This window comes from Schistocerca serialis, chromosome 3, assembly GCF_023864345.2.
Source record: "Schistocerca serialis cubense isolate TAMUIC-IGC-003099 chromosome 3, iqSchSeri2.2, whole genome shotgun sequence".
NCBI lineage: Eukaryota > Metazoa > Arthropoda > Insecta > Orthoptera > Acrididae > Schistocerca > Schistocerca serialis.
The window spans coordinates 994,891,386-994,915,103 of record NC_064640.1 but is presented as its reverse complement, the minus strand read 5'-3'; positions in this window follow the sequence as shown (position 1 = coordinate 994,915,103).

Here is a 23,718-nt window from a genome sequence, read left to right as displayed (position 1 = left end):
TGACCTCAGATGTTAAGTTCCATAGTGCTTAGAGCTATATGAAACAGTTAACGCAGAACAGGGAATCAGCGATCATAAAACGGTTACTGCATCAATGATTTCAGCCGTAAGCAGAAATATTAAAAAAAGTAAGAAGATTTTTCTGTTTAGCAAAAGTGACAAAAAGCAGATTTCAGAGTATCTGACGGGCTCAACACAAAAGTTTTGTCTCAAGTACAGATAGTGTTGAGGATCAGTGGACAAAGTTCAGAACCATCGTACAATATGCGTTAGATGAGTATGTGCCAAGCAAGATCGTAAGTGATGGAAAATAGCCACCGTGGTACAACAACCGAGTTAGAAAACTGCTGCAGAAGTAAAGAGAACTACACATCAAACATGAACATAGCCAAAGCCTTGCAAAGAAACGAAAATTACGCGAAGTGAAATGTAGTGTGAGGAGGGCTATGCGAGAGGCGTTCAATGAATTCGGAAGTAAAGTTCTATGTACTGACTTAGCAGAAAGTCCTAAGAAATTTTGGTCTTATGTCAAAGCGGTAGGTCGATCAAAACAAAATGTCCAGACACTCTGTGACCATAATGGTACTGAAACAGAGGATGACAGACTAAAGGCCGAAATACTAAATGTCTTTTTCCAAAGCTGTTTCACAGAGGAAGACGGCACTCTAGTTACCTCTCTAGGTTGTCGCACAGATGACAAAATGGTAGATATCGGAATAGACGACGGAGGGATAGAGAAACAATTAAAATCGCTCAAAAGAGGAAAGGCCGCTGGACCTGATGGGATACCAGTTCGATTTTACATAGAGTACGCGAAGGAACTTGCCCCCCTTCTAGCAGCGGTGTACCATAGGCCTCTAGAAGAGCGTTGCGTTCCAAAGGATTGGAAAAGGGCACAGGTCATCCCCATTTTCAAGAAGGGACGTCGAACAGATGTGCAGAACTATAGACCTATATCTCTAACGTCGATCAGTTGTAGAATTGTGGAACACGTATTATGTTCGAGTATAATGACTTTTCTGGAGACTTGAAATCTACTCTGTAGGAATCAGCATGGGTTTCGAAAAAGACGATCGTGTGAAACGCAGCTCGCGCTATTCGTCCACGAGACTCAGAGGGCCATAGACACGGGTTTTTTATTTTTATTTATTTATTTATTGTTCCGTGGGACCAAATTAAGGAGAAGTCTCCATGGTCATGGAGCGAGTCAATACATGGAATTATAACACGATAGTAGAAACAGATAAAGTGAAATATAAAAAACATATTCAGGCGATAAGTCTTAAGTTTAAATAAAGAAAATCAACAATGTAACACTGGAACCCGCTTAATTTTTTAGTTTTTCCGGGAGCTCCTCGACAGAATAGAAGGAGTGAGCCATGAGGAAACTCTTCAGTTTAGACTTAAAAGAGTTTGGGCTACTGTTAAGATGTTTGAGTTTTTTGGTAGCTTAATGAAAATGGATGCAGCAGAATACTGCACTCCTTTCTGCACAAGAGTCAAGGAAGTGCATTCCACATGCAGATTTAATTTCTGCCTAGTGTTAACTGAGTGAAAGCTGCTAACACTTGGGAATAGGCTAATATTGCTAACAGCAAACGACATTAAAGAAAATATATACTGTGAGGGCAATGTCAGAATTCCCAGACTATTGAATAGGGGTGGACAAGAGGTTCTCGAATTTGCACCACATATAGCTCGAGCAGCCCGTTTTTGAGCCAAAAATACCCTTTTTGAATCAGAAGAATTACCCCAAAAAATAATACCATACGACATAAGTGAATGAAAATATGCGAAGTAGACTACTTTTCGTGTTGAACTGTCACTTATTTCAGATACTGTTCTAATGGTAAATAAAGCAGCATTTAGTTTCTGAACAAGATCCTGGACGTGGGATTTCCTCAACAGCTTACTATCTATCCGAACGCCTAGGAACTTGAACTGTTCCGTCTCGCTTATAATATACCAATTCTGTCTGATCAAAATATCGGTTCTTGTTGAACTGTGAGTTAGAAACTGTAAAAACTGATGTCATTGTTTCCTTCCCTTTCCTTTCCTTTCTCCCCCTCCCTCCCTCTCGCCCTTCAATTTACATAATACGTATCACAGCTGCTTGTGCCTGTTCTTTCGGACATGACGCATTCGTGTAACCAGCTCGCTCTGTTCGTACGCGAGACCCAGAAAGCAGTAGATACAGGCGCGCAGGTCGATGAGGTGTACCGTGACATCCAAAAGGCGTTCTAAACAGCTCCGCACTGCCGCCTAATGAACAAAATATTGGCATACGGAATATCAGACCAACTGCGTGACTGAATTGAAAAGTTTCTAACAAACAGGTCACGGCATGTCATATTTACCGGAGAGAAACCTTCAGCCGTAAAAGTAACTTCGAGCGTACCCCAAAGGGGTACCATTACTTTTCACACAATATATAAATGATAACGTCGGAAGCGCCACGAGATTTTTCGCGGAGGATGCTGTTGTATACCGAGGAGTTGCATGGCTAGAAAACTGCAGTGTAATACAGGAAGACCTGCAGAGGGTAGACGCTTAGTGGACGGAGTGGCAACACACAAATGGAATGTATTGCATACAAGAAAGACTTGTTACTACATGATGGCAGGATTGCAGAACAGTGACTGGAAAGAGTCACATCCATAAAGTATCTAGGAGTAGGCGCACGGAGCGAATGAGTGGAACGACTATGTAAAACTAATCGCAGGTAAGCAGATGCCAGACTGCGATTCATTGGAAGAATCCCCAGGAACTGCAGTCCACTCACACATCAGATAGCTTACAAAACGCATTCGTATACAATTATGCCGACTGTTGATCTGGACGGTAAATCGGTAGAAAAGTGATTTATTGTGCTGCGAGAGTTGGAGGTGCCCCGCCCTCTACGATTCTTTCCTGTGTGCGTGATCTTGCAAGTGCAGTAAGGAATATCTACGCCAGAGCAATCAAGAGTGGGAAAATAGGCGTAAGAGAACTACGACTATGGATGAACACTCCTTTTGGCCAATAGCTGGTCAAAATAACCTGCTTTTGCTTGATTCCTGATCTGTGTATAAAATCATACTCCTTAAGAGCAAACTTGCTTACTGAAAAATGTGTGACATTGCAGTTCATACCACCTGGAACCACTGGACAAATTCAGTCTCTGGATGTTTGTTTTTTCCGTGTCTATAAAACACATTATCGCATTCTCTGCAGCTACGCCTTAAACGACAGCCAGTTTCACGATAAGCTACACGACATGGTTTTGAATTCGGTTGCTTGCCATCGCATTTCATTAGTTATCGTCACCCCATTACACCAGTATGGTTCTATATTTAAGAGTGGATACCTCGCTGAACGTCCTGTACGGTGTGTAACTCCCAAAGAGTTCGCCTTCCATACTGACGGTGCGAACCTTTGTGATCACAGTGGCGGGGCATTTTTCATTCAGTGTTCAGGACGCAAGTTAATGGTTTGTTTTGCCGGCCGAAGTGGCCGTGCGGTTAAAGGCGCTGCAGCCTGGAACCGCGAGACCGCTACGGTCGCAGGTTCGAATCCTGCCTCGGGCATGGATGTTTGTGATGTCATTAGGTTAATTAGGTTTAACTAGTTCTAAGTTCTAGGGGACTAATGACCTCAGCAGTTGAGTCCCATAGTGCTCAGAACCATTTGAACCAATGGTTTGTTTTGGACATTTCTTCAATGTCGACGATGTCCATTTTGTGAAGTGTAATACATACATCCCATAGAAGGTTGATCTCTGCACCTCCCGTGACACTCGTTTTCTGTCGCCCTTCTGACGCACATGGTGAGTCAATAGCAGCTAATATTTTTCATGTTATAATTGTTAACACAACATTTTCAAATGAGCCTTAGTAAAGATTGAACTTGCCACCTGGCACTCATAATGTTCCTTGTTAGTTCCTGTTCATTGTGCACTCAACACCTTTCCTTTTCTGATTTACCCCTTTTTAGCTTTTCAGAATCTCCTACACTTTTTAATCACAACTTGATAAACTGTATGAAACTAGACAGAAACTTTAAAATTAAAACGAATACAGAAATAAACTTAGAAAGCGCACAGATAAAACAGCAGATTAAGGAGCACAGTGATGCGAACAGGTGGCAGTAGAGTAGTATGTCAGAAACGCGTGCGTGATGAGCTTGATTCAGACGGACACCTGCTGTGGCGGGAGTAAAGAGCGATCGATAACACTGGCATGCTGTTCGTCGCGGAGCACAGGCCGAAGTCTTCTACCTCCTTCCTGTCAGTGTATCCACTATAAAGGATCGTATTGCTTCACTTGCTTGATGTAAGTATGAGATGAGTGAACAACAGCACAACATCGGTAGAGGACGATCTAAAAAGAAGAATTATTTCCATCTTTTAAGTGGCCATCTTATGTAAAGTAATCAACGACAAACTTGAACGGGTGTCATGTGACGTCTGCCCTGACTAAATGCAACGGAAAAAAGCGCAGTGAGATGGGGCAATGCCGTGGGGAAACGGATATGCAGATTTGCTATATTCGAATCGTCTTCGTAACAAACATTTTTTTCTTCAGTTAAAGTATCAAACTGTATCCAATTTACACCTCCAGAATGCGGTATTTCTTTCTGTTACTGTCTCTGTTATTTAAAAATTAAGACGTAATATGAAATCCTTACAGACTTAACGACCTTTTTGTTTCGTTCATGACGTAAATAATAGTGGATACAGTAAGATAGTCTGCATCCAATGAGGTGAAAAAAAATGTTGTGGACTGGCAAGACAGCCAATCCACAGTGACGGGAAGCCAGCCAATCCACAGTCACGGGAAGCCGAAAGGCACGCGTTAAAGCTCACGTAGGCTGGCGTGAGGTCTGGAACAGGTAAAGTAATTATACTAGCAAGTAAAGTACGTAGCTTCTTGAATATTTAACTTTAATCCATAATTGGTGAACATCGGTTTGCCGGTACATGCATCACAAGATTAATAGCGAATGATAATGGCGCCTTGCTAGGTCGTAGCAAATGACGTAGCTGAAGGCTATGCTAACTATCGTCTCGGCAGATGAGAGCGTAATTTGTCAGTGAACCATCGCTAGCAAAGTCGGCTGTACAACTCGGGCGAGTGCTAGTAAGTCTCTCTAGACCTGCCGTGTGGTGGCGCTCGGTCTGCAATCACTGACAGTGGCGACACGCGGGTCCGACGTATACTAACGGACCGCGGCCGATTTAAAGGCTACCACCTAGCAAGTGTGGTGTCTGGCGGTGACACCACATTCACCACAAGGGGATACAGTGAAACTAGCTTAGGTAAGGGTTCGTCTGCTTACCGGTCGGCGTGTTTACTTACTGCTTTATAATTATTGTTCCATAACTGCTTGGACAGTTGGTGCTTCGGTACCTGTCGTTAGGTCAGTACTGTACCTCGTCTGCTCCACTGGGTTATCCTCTCTGACAGGTTCCGATTCATCATTGCTTTTCTGGAAAAAGGACTAGTGCATTCGTAAGTCAACACAATACCACAATACCACAGTTCATCAAGAGTAGTGACTCGCATATTGTCACGAGCCGATTGCTCGGCCACTATTGACCAGAAGTTTTCAATTGGTGAGAGATCCGGAGAATGTGCTGGCCAGGGCAGCAGTCGAACATTTCCTGTATCCAGAAAGGCCCGTACAGGATCTACAACATGCGGTCGTGCATTATCCTGCTGAAATATAGGGTTTCGCAGGGATCGAATGAAGGGTAGAGCCACGAGTCGTAACACATCTGAAATGTAACGTCCACTGTTCAAAGTTCGGTCAATGTGAACAAGAGGTGACCGAGACGTGTAACCAATGGCATCCCATACCATCACGCCGGGTGATACGGCAGTATGGCGATGACGAATACACGCTTCCAATGTGCGTTCACCGCGATGTCGCCAAACACGGATGCGACCATCATGATGCTGTAAACAGAACCTGGATTCATCCGAAAATATGACGTTTTGCCATTCGTGCACCCAGGTTCGTCGTTGAGTACACCATCGCAGGCGCTCCTCTCTGTGATGCAGCGTCAAGGGTAACCGCAGCCATGGTCTCTGAGCCGATAGTCCACGCTGCTGCAAACGTCGTCGAACTGTTCGTGCAGATGGTTGTTGTCTTGCAAACGTCCCCATCTGTTGACTCAGGGATCGAGACGTGGCTGCACGATCCGTTACAGCCATACGGATAAGATACCTGTCATCTCGACTGCTAGTGATACAACGCCATTGGGATCCAGCACGGCATTCCGTATTACCCTCCTGAACCCACCGATTCCATATTCTGCTAACAGTCATTGGATCTCGATCAAAGCGAGCAGCAATGTCGCGATACGAGAAACCGCAATCGTAATAGGCTACAATCCAACCTTTATCAAAGTCGGAAACGTGATGTTACGCATTTCTCCTCCTTACACGAGGCATCACAACAACGTTTCACCAGGCAACGCCGGTCAACTGCTGTTTGTGTATGAGAAATCGGTTGGAAACTTTCCTCATGTCAGCACGTTTTAGGTGTCGCCACCGGCGCCAACCTTGTGTGAATGCTCTGAAAAGCTAATCATTTGCATATCAAAGCATCTTCTTCCTGTCGTATAAATTTCACGTCTGTAGCACGTCATCTTCGTGGTGTAGCAGATTTAATGGCCAGTAGTGTAGGATACACTAGATTGCACTGCACAATAATTCTATTCTGTATGACGTCTAGGCTTATGTTCCCAGACCCGGTACATACACGGACGAGGAACGTTCATTGAGGGAAGATGTTCAAAGCGACCACCTTTCATTTGTAAACAGTTCGCCACTCACTGGATCATACTTTGCTGGGCTCTACGCAACACAACTATTAGGTCGCGTACAACCATGGGTGGAGTAATACAAACTTGTCCCACAATAAAAGCCTCGTGGATTAAGGTCCGGGGAACGTGGAGCCCAGAACACTGGACCTCTGCGACAAATCCATTTCCGTGGAAACGTTTCATTTAAATAATTACACACATTCAACTTGACTGGCAATAGCTAAGGGCCCAAAAGTACTCTGCCAACGATTCCAGCCCACAGGTTTATGCCAAAGCGTGCCTGAGAGCCACGTTCACGGGTGACATTGTGCGTTGTTTTCCGAGCTCTAATGGCTGTTTTGGAGGTTGAAAATACCTTCACGAGTAAAGCTGAATTCGTCGGTCCATATCACGTTATTTATAAAATGTTCGTTATCTTCCACTTGGTGCAAAAGCCATTCACAAAACTGTACTCGTCGAATGTAGTCTTCTGGCAGCTGCTGCTGAGTTTCAGTTCTTCATCGTGCGAAACTTGAACAACCAGTCTTTCAGATATCTGGCACGACCTTGCAATATCACGGGTACTTCACCGAGGTGGTCAGTGAACAGTTTCAAGAATCACGTCCTCTTTTTGTGGAGTACCTCTAGTCCTAGGACAACCTCTGTTAATTACTTGCGGACGATGATTACCGGTTCCTTGAAGGTGTTGCTCCAAGCGACGAAAAACATTCTTATAGGGATGGCGCGTTTGAGCGTACCGTGCAGTATACGCAGCAGCAGCTTAGTTATCGGATGCATCCAGCACCAAAAGCATATCGACGTATGCGTCGTTTGTGTACTCCATCGAGGAACTGTTGCTCTACATGAACTTGACAGGACCAGTTACGATTGTGCACTGAGTGGTTACTAGACGCATGCACATCACGTCAAGAGAAAGTTTTACACGTTGACCACGACCTGTTAGCCAGGAAGTTTTAAGTTATGTCAATACCGGCGGTGAAAGTTTACATTGTTTGATGCCAAGCATGCTGTTTAATGGATACCACTGTCATGTGGTAGGCTATTGTAACGTGACAAAACGATGTCCTGCTTATAAACGACGAGAACTAGAGATCTGACGTCTAAAATATAAAAAAGGAACTTGACGAGGATTCGAACCACTGCTCTTCGGTGGATGTGGGTTTGATTTCCCAGCACTCTACTCACTTTCTCTAAAATTAACTTTTATGCATTGACTAGAAATTACAGAATACAGGTAATTAAGGAACCATTCTGTGTGTTTTTCATTTTTAGGTATAGAGTGTAAGAAGAATAACAGAAAACTCCTTTTTTTAATATTGGAAACAGGGAAAAAAATAACTCAAAGATCCTTCCGGTGTGTGAAAACGAGTCGGCGGCCGTCCGTTTCGAAGACGTCGGTTACGGACATGCTTTCGAAAAGCAACGTCGAACCTTTCTGCTCATGAGAACTGAGCTTCACCTGTCATCCCGTCTCACCGGGGAGGTTCCAACTGCGGGAGGAGGAGAGGAGGAGGGTTGAAAAAATGCTCCCTAGTTATCGAAACTGGACTGGTATTTAACGTGTCGTCTCATTATGTGGTGCCGTGTTATCTAAAACGTCGAAAAATCGATCACGTTATTGGCTCCATTTTTGGAAAGATAAAGGACAGCCATACCCTTTATCCAAGTGACCACATGTATGCTGGATGGTGGAAAATACGTCTCGTACGGTTAGAGAAGCGTACTGGGACGATCATGTGCGATGCGCTGCACATTGTGACAGTGTTGCCAGCTCCTCGTTTTCATACATATGTTTTCAAAATGCATCCCATCTGATTTGCTAGACAACTTTCGTCTTGAATCTGGATGAGAAACCACATGCCGATTTTCAAGCGTGGCATTTTTTCTTCACCCACACGTGGTAGGAAGCAATATTTTGGTTGACTTTGTAGGTTTGTACGCTCCCGGAACTTTTACAGTAAACCACGCCGCGATGCAGAACGCCTCTCTTGCAGCGTCGGCCACTGAAGCTGGCTGATCATCTCCATGACGCTTTCGCATTTACTAAATTAACCGTAACGAAACGCGCTCCTCTTCTTTGCTACTTCTCTATTTCCTCCATTTGTCCTGTCTGGTACGGATCATAGACTGACGAGCAGTATTCAAGTACTCGTCGTACGAGCGTTTTGTAAGCTATCTCCTATGTGAGTGGACTACAGTTCCTGGGGATTCTTCCAATGAATCGCAGTCTGGCGCTGATGTTAACTGATCTTGATACATTTCACTTGATACCTCTAATTTCCAGGGTTTCTTTCATATGCATTTCCTCTTCAAATCCCGATTGGTCGGAGTTAAATACAAATCCCTTACTGAGCGATGAGATAATTTTTTTCCACATCTATAAATGTTCGGGCCGATTCCCCAGTTTGTTATGCATTATCAAGTTGACGCTTTGTTTGAAATTTCGTTACCTTACGTCTTCCAATCCTGTAGCACTGTTTGAAGTTGTGCAAACACCTACTGCTTTCGTTGAACTCACTGGAATCTGTATCGCACGCAATTTGATGCGCATAACTTAGCAGGTCACTATCATGCACATCTAGTCAACTGCATCTAGAAACCTCGAAACGCGCAAACGCCAGTTTTTGTAACAAGTGCGCCTTGCCCTCCCTTGATTATCCGTAGTTTTTCTTGTGCTCTAACGGTGATATGGCTGCGGGCTTATACGAAATCTGTTCGTAATTTTTTAAATTGATGAATTTATTTATTTTCTCTATGCTGCGGATGCTTTTCCATGTAAGTAATTATGTTTAGTACCCGCTCCATGGACAACGATTGTTCTTTGCTGCGTTTCACTGGAGACGAGACTTGTGACTCCCTGTCCGACAAGGATAATGAACTACATGCCTCGACACCTGTTTCAGTATCACTTACACTTGTTAAGCTCGTGCCGTCATCATTGTACTCCGCATGTACATTGTTCGCACAGTCGGGCGTATGCTGACTCGTCTTGTAGGAACGCTAATATGTCATCTGTCACTTCTCTCTCACTCTTCGAAATTCCTTGGGTTTCTTCCTGATGAAGTGTCAATTTAGGCAACTGTTATTTTGTTTATTGCTGCCATTGGTCTGCTCTGTATCAACACCACTGACACGGTAGTACTATTGTGAGTTACTCGTCGACTAGGGAGCTCAACGACGCTCCGTAGCCTCATACACTGCTTACCATTATATACCTCCAGTCCCGCCCCGTGACGTCAATAGCAGCCAATATTGTAGTTGCATGTAGACAATATGTGGGAGGTCGAATGTCGTAAACATCATTGGCCCGTTGTGACCTCTTACTCGATGGGTTCCTTTAACAAAGGTGAATCACTTACTAAATTAACCTTTCAAATGGGTGTTGGAGTTATAACCATTAAAGACCAAAAAGATCTTGAAGCTTTTTTGTAAGCTGTAGGTGGCGAAAATGCTTTAGAAATCGTAAACCGGTAAAAAAAATAAAAAAAAAACTTTAGCTCTTGGATGACGCAGTGTGAGTTTGGTTTTGTCAGGAAAGACGTACATGGACCCCAATTAATTGAAACGCTTTTCAGTTACACCAAAAACTAGGGGTTGAAGAAGACGAAATCCTAGCAAGTGAAGATTGGCTTCACCGGTGAAAAAATCATGTCGTTAGGCAAGTTGCTATTTCAAGTAAAAAACGTTCTACTGATGATGATGACGCACGTGTGGAGTTTGTTGAAAAATTTGAAAAAAATAGTTTCGGAAAATAAACTGGTAGCTGATCATTCATACAACATTGAAGAGACGCGGCTAAACTATAAAATGCTCTCAAAGACACCTTTGCTTCAGAGAATAAAACACTCACAGGCACGAAACAAAGAAAGGACAGGCTGACCATTGCAAAATGCAGCAATGCAAGTGGTGAGCAAAAATTGTCTTTCTTTGTAATTGACTAATCAAAGAAACCAGGAGCCTTCGTAACCATAAACATGTTCGAACTTCCTGATTATTATGAAGCTCAAAAAAGTGCAATTTTATTGTTAGACAACGTCCTAAGCCACACCTCTGAGTCTGAACTTCAACAAGGTGTTCGCTCACCCCCCCCCCCCCTTTCCCACGTACTTCAATAATCGATGGTGTTACTGAGTGGTTAAAACGAAGTTACAGGAGAAAATAAGTCTGCGCTTTTTACAGAAAACAGAAGAGGGTTGTGATCTTTTTGCAGCGATGAAAAGCTTCGAGGTAAAAAATGCAATTTACACAATTGCTCAAGCTTAAGAAGAAATTAACATAACCAATCTACAGAAATCATAGAAGAAGGCTTGTCCTACCCTAAACCAAGAGCAGGATCGTCCACAAACTAATGAGTCAGTCACTGCAAGTTTAGTCGCTCATTTGCAAATTCTTCAGATTGATATCCAGCCTGCTGATGTAGAGGAATGGCTAGCAGAAGGTGACGTTGCTGGTGTTACCAATGGAGAACTTGAAGATGATGAGATCACGATCTTGCTTTACAACAGTATAGTGTAGGGAGCAAGAGAAATCAGATGATGAAGAAAAGAAGAAAGACGAAAAGATTAGGCACTCTGCAGCAGTGGATGCGTTCCAGACTACCCTCTAATATTTGGAACGGCCAACTGCTATAGCTATGGACATATTGTGGGCATTGAATTGGCGTGATGCAGCGGAAAAGTCAAGGCTTAAGAAACTGAAAAACATTGCACTTTTAAATAGATTTTCAGCATTTAAAATTTCTTTTTCCATTTCTCTTCCTTATAAATGTAATTTTTTTACTTAATTTTGATTTATTAAATCGTTTTGTTTCATTCTCCTCTGATTATCCGACCTTTTTAGAGTTCCAACCACCCCGTGGTCCCAAGAATGACGGTTAATATATGTTCTACTGTAGGTCTGTAGGTCATAAGAATAGTTATTGGGCATCGTAAAATACAGTGGAATTACTGACAGCAGAAATAAGCATTTCAGATCTCATTAAAAATCGATCGTATCTTCACAAACCTTATATCAGTAACTCTCCTCACCCTCTCTGTCCGAGCAGGCCTCTAAAGGCCCAACACTACTGACCGACCGCCGAGCCATCCTCACTCAGCCTATAGGCGTCACTGAATGCGGATATGGAGGGGCATGTGGTCAGCACACAGCGCTCCCGGCCGTTGTCAGTTTTCGTGACCGGAGCCGCTACTTCTCAATCAAGTGGCTCCTCAATTTGCCTCACAAGGGCTGACATTTAACAGTAATTGAAAATTAACGATATAACAGTTCTAGTATTTAAATTTTTGGTTTGATTTTCAATTTTGTGCTTTAAAAGGACCAGTGTAGTCATAAAAGCATTCGGAGCATAAAAATTCGGAGCACTACGAGCAACGTGCGAAGGCACATACCATAGTCACATTTTCTTGTGTGAATGTCATTAGGAAAACAACCTCACGATCTGGTGATAATTTTGCGGCGAACCATTCCTTTCGAAGCATTCTATCAAAAGCTGGAGCTTACAGTTTATTATGGATCAAGATGATATTTTAACTGCATCGCTTCTACTTGTGATTTCCCTTTGCTGTGCGATGAGATTAGGACACATTTGTAATCGACGAATGTAATTCTTCACCTGTCAGTTAAAGTATTCGTCGCAGAGTTTACATAACGGCCTACACTTTGACGGAATTACTTTTAATGACCATGTCGGTACCCTGGTTTCATCGACAAACAGCCCATGGCATAAGGAGGGATCATTTGCTCACCCCACGAGTCAGCAATGCACACAAACGGCTCCATTTTTACGTAACGTCGCAAAAACTTTCACTAGAAGTGATCATAGAAACGGATCCATTTTTACATAACGTAGCAAAATCTTTCGCTAGAAGTGATCATAGGTTTCTTTTGCGAACTTTCAGATCTTGTGGCTGTTGCTTGCACATTCTTATGATGTTCCATTCATTGGTTTACATCTTGATGGATTCGAGGACCAAATTTGTCACTAACTTCTTGGAAACAAACGAAAACTGTTGGTAGCAGTTTTCTGGAAAGTGTTGTAGCGGCACCACAGCTTAAGATAGGGAAGTTAGATTTGGTGCAATATTTCGGAGCGCAGCCAGGTGCGGGCCGGATTGCAGTAAGTTACTCTAACCAGTGGTTGCAAAGTGGAATGGAGGAGGCCACAGGGGCCATCGAACTACTGAAAAGAGTAAATGCAGCGGTTCGCACGTCGCCAGCTATAGGCTGAAGGAGCTCATTGGTGCAGTCGGGGTGTGGGGCGTATGTGACTCGGAGCGATACGTTTGCGAAACTGAGGCGCACTGCCGAGTATAAATAGTTGCCGTTTTCTAACGAGATTCATTCAGGTGTGGCAGCTCTCCTGGACGGCGGCACGTGTCGCTGCAACTGATGGGGTGCCAGCGTCCCAGTCCACGGCAGGTCGTCGGTTCGACCCTCCGAGGCCGACGCAGGGTCCGCAGCCAGCCAGGGTGGGCCACTCTTCGGCTCGCTACTGCAGGCAGTCGTCTCGGCTCCCGACACACGCCGGAGACTTTCGTGGCGAGGGGCGGCAGATTCCGACGAAGGATTGTGGGCAGTCATTGCCGTCGCGTTCCCAGCTACGCCAGCCGAGGAAGAAGCAGCAGTGGAGACGAGATTGGAACTCTACAGCTGGCAAACCAGGCCAGCACGACACAGCGTTGCGTTGCACAGGTGGCTGGGGCAGTGGCCTCGGGATTGTGGGGTCTGTGACGCGGACCGAGGTCAAAGAAGCACTGTAGTGGAAACGAATAACTCATTTGAAAACCTGTCAGTGGTTGATCGGTTCGCCTACCTCTCGAACACCAGTCTTCATCATCTGGCACATCCGAATTTGCTACTAAAACTCCTTCCCTCAAATTCGCGTCTACAGCGCTAAAATAACCCACGTTCACGGGAACTACTCGCCCGTCGTTCCCCTCCTGTACGCGTACAACACTACGTTTCATAAAACAACCCAGTGAACCCAAATCTTCATTATCCTCCAGTGGTTCAATAACACATATTGTATCCACAGGTAGATTTGACTCCACACTTAGCCAAAGTGACTTCACGGTGCCACTAGACACACACTCATGCGAATTAAGCCTTAATGCTAATGTAAGCTGTTCAATTGGTTTGTTCATTACGTTGAACGCCCCTCGTGACAGTTCTGCATTGACAACAGTTTACCCTAGCGGAAATAACATTCCACCAAGTTCCACAGTTCGTTGTCCAAGGCCAATTTTGGCATGATGTTGATGCAAGAAATCTACTCCTAGGATCATGTCGTGAACCTCGCTCACCCATGGTACCACCTCCATACATGTATTAAATCAGACTTCCTCTATGCGAAAGTCAACTGTCACTGACCCCAAAGGCGCGACCTTCTTATCCCCCACTCAAAAATGGTTCAAATGGCTCTGAGAACTATGGGACTTAACATCTATGGTCATCAGTCCCCTAGAACATAGAACTACTTAGACCTAACTAACCTAAGGACATCACACAACACCCAGTCATCACGAGGCAGAGAAAATCCCTGACCCCGCCGGGAATCGAACCCGGGATCCCGGGCGTGGGAAGCGAGAACGCTACCGCACGACCACGAGCTGCGGACAGCCCTCACTCCACGCAGCTTATAACGTGGTGACTCTAACTTCCTTCGACCCATTACATTCTTAGTAGCCACTGACACTTGCGCCCCTGTGTCTAACAAAATCTTAAACTTTTTAGTTCCTGCGGGTCCTACCACTGAACATTCCACCTCTGCATACGTATTCGTAGCATTGAAATTAAACGGGAGCTCCTTTACGTGGGTCTTGGGCCCCCTCTGTCGTTTAACGATTCACCACCTCTCCTGTCTCCACTTCTCCATCCTCCACGCTGCTGATTTCCACCCCTTCCTCTATTGCTTTGTGACTGGGTACATTGCCTCTGCACATGTCCCGTACGACCAGACTTATAACATTTTATACCCGCTGCAAATACTGTTTCTCCTCTCGTGCATTCCTGTTGCCACGTCTATTTCCTCACCCTGAATTGCCAGCTGAATAGCCGAATAGAAATCTTTCGGAGTCCCTTCACGCACTTCCTGTGACATATGCGCTGGTAACACTCTCAAAAATACATCAAGTGCCCTTTGCTCGGTCTCCTGCAACAGAACACTATTCGCTTCATTGCTCCGACCCAACTCGTAAGTGTACTCATTAATTTCCCTTATCCTGTCCGCAAATTTCTCCACCGTCTCCCCCTGTCTTTTTGTCATTGTACTTAACCTCTCCCTAAAGTACCAAGCGCTATTCTGTTTCTTGTACCTTTGTAAAAGCCCTTCCTTAACTGCTTAAACTGTTCTGCCTTCCTTAAGGCCTCAGAACACCTTACGTATGTTTTTGCTTCACCCGTTAGTCTAATCTTGGCTATATGTAACAACTGCTTATCAGGCCAACCATTCATCACTACTGACGTCTCCAAGTCTTCCACGAATGAATGCACATCCTTAGATCCCTTGCCAGAAAACGGAATAATCAAACTTGCGGCGGCTGGATCAATCCCCTGCACCCTCGGCAACAACGACTGATCACTTGCGGTTTCCCGCTTACTTCTAGATGTTAATTCATTTCTCAACTGCATATTGTCTGCTATCAATTGTGCTACCTTCTCCATCAAAATCCGCACCGCTTCTGATTCCGACACACCTTGCGTCCTTGACTCTGCCATTGTGTTGCTTTCGTTCCCAGTTAGTCCCGACAAAAACGTATAAGTACAAGAACAATCTGACCTCCTACAACTCTATATCATCATACTCAGTAACATCATACTTAGAGTAACACAAAAGTAATTAAATGCCACGAAACCGTGTTACTTCCTAAACATACTAACACTTACTCTGACAAAAAAATAATATGCGCAAACAAAACATCTAAAAATGGGGCTTCTGGCAAGCCATACTCAAAACACCAGCAAGAAAGAAAACGTCCAATACTCAAAAGAACAATTTTGACAGCACTCACCACATCTTATGACTGTACTGTAGGCGGTGGGCTCGAACGTCGTACTGGACAGAGAACATCCGCTATTCTGACACCGAATGTAGTGGATGGGTGCCAGGAGGTGCCGTATTAAAACTCGGCAGAGCTTTTCAAATGATTTATTCGTTTCCACTACAGTGCTTCTTTGACCTCGGTCCGCGTCACAGGCCCCACAATCCTGAGGCCACTGCCCCAGCGACCTGTGCAACGCAACGCTGTGTCGTGCTGGCCTGGTTTGCCAGCTGTAGAGTTCCAATCTCGTCTCCACTGCTGCTTCTTCCTCGGCTGGCGTAGCTGGGAACGCGGCGGCAATGACTGCCCACAATCCTGCGTCGGAATCTGCCGCCCCTCGCCACGAAAGTCTCCGGCGTGTGTCGGGAGCCGAGACGACTGCCTGCAGTAGCGAGCCGAAGAGTGGCCCACCCTGGCTGGCTGCGGACCCTGCGTCGGCCTCGGAGGGTCGAACCGACGACCTGCCGTGGACTGGGACGCTGGCACCCCATCAGTTGCAGCGACACGTGCCGCCGTCCAGGAGAGCTGCCACACCTGAATGAATCTCGTTAGAAAACGGCAACTATTTATACTCGGCAGTGCGCCTCAGTTTCGCAAACGTATCGCTCCGAGTCACATACGCCCCACACCCCGACTGCACCAATGAGCTCCTTCAGCCTATAGCTGGCGACGTGCGAACCGCTGCATTTACTCTTTTCAGCAGTTCGATGGCCCCTGTGGCCTCCTCCATTCCACTTTGCAACCACTGGTTAGAGTAACTTACTGCAATCCGGCCCGCACCTGGCTGCGCTCCGAAATATTGCACCAAATCTAACTTCCCTATCTTAAGCTGTGGTGCCGCTACAACATTTTCCAGAAAACTGCTACCAACAGTTTTCGTTTGTTTCCAAGAAGTTAGTGACAAATTTGGTCCTCGAATCCATCAAGATGTAAACCAATGAATGGAACATCATAAGAATGTGCAAGCAACAGCCACAAGATCTGAAAGTTCGCAAAAGAAACCTATGATCACTTCTAGCGAAAGATTTTGCTACGTTACGTAAAAATGGATCCGTTTCTATGATCACTTCTAGTGAAAGTTTTTGCGACGTTACGTAAAAATGGAGCCGTTTGTGTGCATTGCTGACTCGTGGGGTGAGCAAATGATCCCTCCTTATGCCATGGGCTGTTTGTCGATGAAACCAGGGTACCGACATGGTCATTAAAAGTAATTCCGTCAAAGTGTAGGCCGTTATGTAAACTCTGCGACGAATACTTTAACTGACAGGTGAAGAATTACATTCGTCGATTACAAATGTGTCCTAATCTCATCGCACAGCAAAGGGAAATCACAAGTAGAAGCGATGCAGTTAAAATATCATCTTGATCCATAATAAACTGTAAGCTCCAGCTTTTGATAGAATGCTTCGAAAGGAATGGTTCGCCGCAAAATTATCACCAGATCGTGAGGTTGTTTTCCTAATGACATTCACACAAGAAAATGTGACTATGGTATGTGCCTTCGCACGTTGCTCGTAGTGCTCCGAATTTTTATGCTCCGAATGCTTTTATGACTACACTGGTCCTTTTAAAGCACAAAATTGAAAATCAAACCAAAAATTTAAATACTAGAACTGTTATATCGTTAACAGGCGGCTCCGGTCACGAAAACTGACAACGGCCGGGAGCGCTGTGTGCTGACCACATGCCCCTCCATATCCGCATTCAGTGACGCCTATAGGCTGAGTGAGGATGGCTCGGCGGTCGGTCAGTAGTGTTGGGCCTTTAGAGGCCTGCTCGGACAGAGAGGGTGAGGAGAGTTACTGATATAAGGTTTGTGAAGATACGATCAATTTTTAATGAGATCTGAAATGCTTATTTCTGCTGTCAGTAATTCCACTGTATTTTACGATGCCCAATAACTATTCATATCTACATCTACATCTATACTCCGCGAGCCACCTTACGGTGTGTGGCGGAGGGTACTTATTGTACCACTATCTGATCCCCCCTTCCCTGTTCCATTCACGAATTGTGCGTGGAAAGAACGACTGCTTGTAAGTCTCCGTATTTGCTCTAATTTCTCGGATCTTTTCGTTGTGATCATTACGCGAGATATATGTGGGCGGTAGTATTATGTTGCCCATCTCTTCCCGGAATGTGCTCTCTCGTAATTTCGATAATAAACCTCTCCGTATTGCGTAACGCCTTTCCTGAAGTGTCCGCCACTGGAGCTTGTTCAGCATCTCCGTAACGCTCTCGCGCTGACTAAATGTCCCCATGACGAATCGCGCTGCTTTTCGCTGGATCATGTCTATCTCTTCTATTAATCCAACCTGGTAAGGGTCCCATACTGATGAGCAATACTCAAGAATCGGACGAACAAGCGTTTTGTAAGCTACTTCTTTCGTCGATGAGTCACATTTTCTTAGAATTCTTCCTATGAATCTCAACCTGGCGCCTGCTTTTCCCACTATTTGTTTTATGTGATCATTCCACTTCAGATCGCTCCGGATAGTAACTCCTAAGTATTTTACGGTCGTTACCGCTTCCAATGATTTACCACCTATGGCATAATCGTACTGGAATGGATTTCTGCCCCTATGTATGCGCATTATATTACATTTATCTACGTTTAGGGAAAGCTGCCAGCTGTCGCACCATGCATTAATCCTCTGCAGGTGCTCCTGGAGTACGTACGAGTCTTCTGATGTTGCTACTTTCTTGTAGACAACCGTGTCATCTGCAAATAGCCTCACGGAGCTACCGATGTTGTCAACTAAGTCATTTATGTATATTGTAAACAATAAAGGTCCTATCACGCTTCCCTGCGGTACTCCCGAAATTACCTCTACATCTGCAGATTTTGAACCGTTAAGAATGACATGTTGTGTTCTTTCTTCTAGGAAATCCTGAATCCAATCACAAACCTGGTCCTACAGACCTACAGTAGAACATATATTAACCGTCATTCTTGGGACCACGGGGTGGTTGGAACTCTAAAAAGGTCGGATAATCAGAGGAGAATGAAACAAAACGATTTAATAAATCAAAATTAAGTAAAAAAGTTACATTTATAATAAAGAGAAATGGAAAAAGAAATTTTAAATGCTGAAAATCTATTTAAAAGTGCAATGTTTTTCAGTTTCTTAAGCCTTGACTTTTCCGCTGCATCACGCCAATTCAATGCCCGCAATATGTACATAGCTATAGCAGTTGGCCGTTCCAAATATTAGAGGGTAGTCTGGAACGCATCCACTGCTGCAGAGTGCCTAATCTTTTCGTCTTTCTTCTTTTCTTCATCATCTGATTTCTCTTGCTCCCTACACTATACTGTTGTAAAGCAAGATCGTGATCTCATCATCTTCAAGTTCTCCATTGGTAACACCAGCAATGTCACCTTCTGCTAGCCATTCCTCTACATCAGCAGGCTGGATATCAATCTGAAGAATTTGCAAATGAGCGACTAAACTTGCAGTGACTGACTCATTAGTTTGTGGACGATCCTGCTCTTGGTTTAGGGTAGGACAAGCCTTCTTCTATGATTTCTGTAGATTGGTTATGTTAATTTCTTCTTAAGCTTGAGCAATTGTGTAAATTGCATTTTTTACCTCGAAGCTTTTCATCGCTGCAAAAAGATCACAACCCTCTTCTGTTTTCTGTAAAAAGCGCAGACTTATTTTCTCCTGTAACTTCGTTTTAACCACTCAGTAACATCATCGATTATTGAAGTACGTGGGAAGGGGGGGGGGGGTGAGCGAACACCTTGTTGAAGTTCAGACTCAGAGGTGTGGCTTAGGACGTTGTCTAACAATAAAATTGCACTTTTTTGAGCTTTATAATTATCAGGAAGTTCGAACATGTTTATGGTTACGAAGGCTCCTGGTTTCTTTGATTAGTCAATTACAAAGAAAGACAATTTTTGCTCACCACTTGCATTGCTGCATTTTGCAATGGTCAGCCTGTCCTTTCTTTGTTTCGTGCCTGTGAGTGTTTTATTCTCTGAAGCAAAGGTGTCTTTGAGAGCATTTTATAGTTTAGCCGCGTCTCATCAATGTTGTATGAATGATCAGCTACCAGTTTATTTTCCGAAACTATTTTTTTCAAATTTTTCAACAAACTCCACACGTGCGTCATCATCATCAGTAGAACGTTTTTTACTTGAAATAGCAACTTGCCTAACGACATGATTTTTTCACCGGTGAAGCCAATCTTCACTTGCTAGGATTTCGTCTTCTTCAACCCCTAGTTTTTGGTGTAACTGAAAAGCGTTTCAATTAATTGGGGTCCATGTACGTCTTTCCTGACAAAACCAAACTCACACTGCGTCATCCAAGAGCTCAAGTTTTTTTTATTTTTTTTACCGGTTTACGATTTCTAAAGCATTTTCGCCACCTACAGCTTACAAAAAAGCTTCAAGATCTTTTTGGTCTTTAATGGTTATAACTCCAACACCCATTTGAAAGGTTAATTTAGTAAGTGATTCACCTTTGTTAAAGGAACCCATCGAGTAAGAGGTCACAACGGGCCAATGATGTTTACGACATTCGACCTCCCACATATTGTCTACATGCAACTACAATATTGGCTGCTATTGACGTCACGGGGCGGGACTGGAGGTATATAATGGTAAGCAGAGTATGAGGCTACGGAGCATCGTTGAGCTCCCTAGTCGACGAGTAACTCACAATAGTACTACCGTGGCAGTGGTGTTGATACAGAGCAGACCAATGGCAGCAATAAACAAAATAACAGTTGCCTAAATTGACACTTCATCAGGAAGAAAATTAATTTAAAAAATTATGAACAGATTTCGTATAAGCCCGCAGCCATATGACCGTTAGAGCACAAGAAAAACTACGGATAATCAAGGGAGGGCAAGGCGCACTTGTTACAAAAACTGGCGTTTGCGCGTTTCAAGGTTTCTAGATGCAGTTGACTAGATGTGCATGATAGTGACCTGCTAAGTTATGCGCATCAAATTGCGTGCGATACAGATTCCAGTGAGTTCAACGAAAGCAGTAGGTGTTTGCACAACTTCAAACAGTGCTACAGGATTGGAAGACGTAAGGTAACGAAATTTCAAACAAAGCGTCAACTTGATAATGCATAACAAACTGGGGAATCGGCCCGAACATTTATAGATGTGGAAAAAAATTATCTCATCGCTCAGTAAGGGATTTGTATTTAACTCCGACCAATCGGGATTTGAAGAGGAAATGCATATGAAAGAAACCCTGGAAATTAGAGGTATCAAGTGAAATGTATCAAGATCAGTTAACATCAGCGCCAGACTGCGATTCATTGGAAGAATCCCCAGGAACTGTAGTCCACTCACATAGGAGATAGCTTACAAAACGCTAGTACGACGAGTACTTGAATACTGCTCGTCAGTCTATGATCCGTAGCAGACAGGACAAATGGAGGAAATAGAGAAGTAGCAAAGAAGAGGAGCGCGTTTCGTTACGGTTAATTTAGTAAATGCGAAAGCGTCATGGAGATGATCAGCCAGCTTCAGTGGCCGACGCTGCAAGAGAGGCGTTCTGCATCGCGGCGTGGTTTACTGTAAAAGTTCCGGGAGCGTACAAACCTACAAAGTCAACCAAAATATTGCTTCCTACCACGTGTGGGTGAAGAAAAAATGCCACGCTTGAAAATCGGCATGTGGTTTCTCATCCAGATTCAAGACGAAAGTTGTCTAGCAAAATCAGATGGGATGCATTTTGAAAACATATGTATGAAAACGAGGAGCTGGCAACACTGTCACAATGTGCAGCGCATCGCACATGATCGTCCCAGTACGCTTCTCTAACCGTACGAGACGTATTTTCCACCATCCAGCATACATGTGGTCACTTGGATAAAGGGTATGGTTGTCCTTTATCTTTCCAAAAATGGAGCCAATAACGTGATCGATTTTTCGACGTTGTAGATAACACGGCACCACATAATGAGACGACACGTTAAATACCAGTCCAGTTTCGATAACTAGGGAGCATTTTATCAACCCTCCTCCTCTCCTCCTCCCGCAGTTGGAACCTCCCGGTGAGACGGGATGACAGGTGCAGCTCAGTTCTCATGAGCAGAAAGGCTCGACGTTGCTTTTCGAAAGCATGTCCGTAACCAACGTCTTCGAAACGGACGGCCGCCGACTCGTTTTCACACACCGGAAGGATCTTTGAGTTATTTTTTTCCCTGTTTCCAATATTAAAAAAAGGAGTTTTCTGTTATTCTTCTTACACTCTATACCTAAAAATGAAAAACACACAGAATGGTTCCTTAATTACCTGTATTCTGTAATTTCTAGTCAATGCATAAAAGTTAATTTTAGAGAAAGTGAGTAGAGTACTGGGAAATCAAACCCACATCCACCGAAGAGCAGTGGTTCGAATCCTCGTCAAGTTCCTTTTTTATATTTTAGACGTCAGATCTCTAGTTCTCGTCGTTTATAAGCAGGACATCGTTTTGTCACGTTACAATAGCCTACCACATGACAGTGGTATCCATTAAACAGCATGCTTGGCATCAAACAATGTAAACTTTCACCGCCGGTATTGACATAACTTAAAACTTCCTGGCTAACAGGTCGTGGTCGACGTGTAAAACTTTCTCTTGACGTGATGTGCATGCGTCTAGTAACCATTCAGTGCACAATCGTAACTGGTCCTGTCAAGTTCATGTAGAGCAACAGTTCATCGATGGAGTACACAAACGACGCATGCGTCGATATGCTTTTGGTGCTGGATGCATCCGATAACTAAGCTGCTGCTGCGTATACTGCACGGTACACTCAAACGCGCCATCCCTATAAGAATGTTTTTCGTCGCTTGGAGCAACACCTTCAAGGAACCGGTAATCATCGTCCGCAAGTAATTAACAGAGGTTGTCCTAGGACTAGAGGTACTCCACAAAAAGAGGACGTGATTCTTGAAACTGTTCACTGACCACCTCGGTGAAGTACCCGTGATATTGCAAGGTCGTGCCAGATATCTGAAAGACTGGTTGTTCAAGTTTCGCACGATGAAGAACTGAAACTCAGCAGCAGCTGCCAGAAGACTACATTCGACGAGTACAGTTTTGTGAATGGCTTTCGCACCAAGTGGAAGATAACGAACATTTTATAAATAACGTGATATGGACCGACGAATTCAGTTTTACTCGTGAAGGTATTTTCAACCTCCAAAACAGCCATTAGAGCTCGGAAAACAACGCACAATGTCACCCGTGAACGTGGCTCTCAGGCACGCTTTGGCATAAACCTGTGGGCTGGAATCGTTGGCAGAGTACTTTTGGGCCCTTAGCTATTGCCAGTCAAGTTGAATGTGTGTAATTATTTAAATGAAACGTTTCCACGGAAATGGATTTGTCGCAGAGGTCCAGTGTTCTGGGCTCCACGTTCCCCGGACCTTAATCCACGAGGCTTTTATTGTGGGACAAGTTTGTATTACTCCACCCACGGTTGTACGCGACCTAATAGTTGTGTTGCGTAGAGCCCAGCAAAGTATGATCCAGTGAGTGGCGAACTGTTTACAAATGGAAGGTGGTCGCTTTGAACATCTTCCCTCAATGAACGTTCCTCGTCCGTGTATGTACCGGGTCTGGGAACATAAGCCTAGACGTCATACAGAATAGAATTATTGTGCAGTGCAATCTAGTGTATCCTACACTACTGGCCATTAAACCTGCTACACCACGAAGATGACGTGCTACAGACGCGAAATTTATACGACAGGAAGAAGATGCTTTGATATGCAAATGATTAGCTTTTCAGAGCATTCACACAAGGTTGGCGCCGGTGGCGACACCTAAAACGTGCTGACATGAGGAAAGTTTCCAACCGATTTCTCATACACAAACAGCAGTTGACCGGCGTTGCCTGGTGAAACGTTGTTG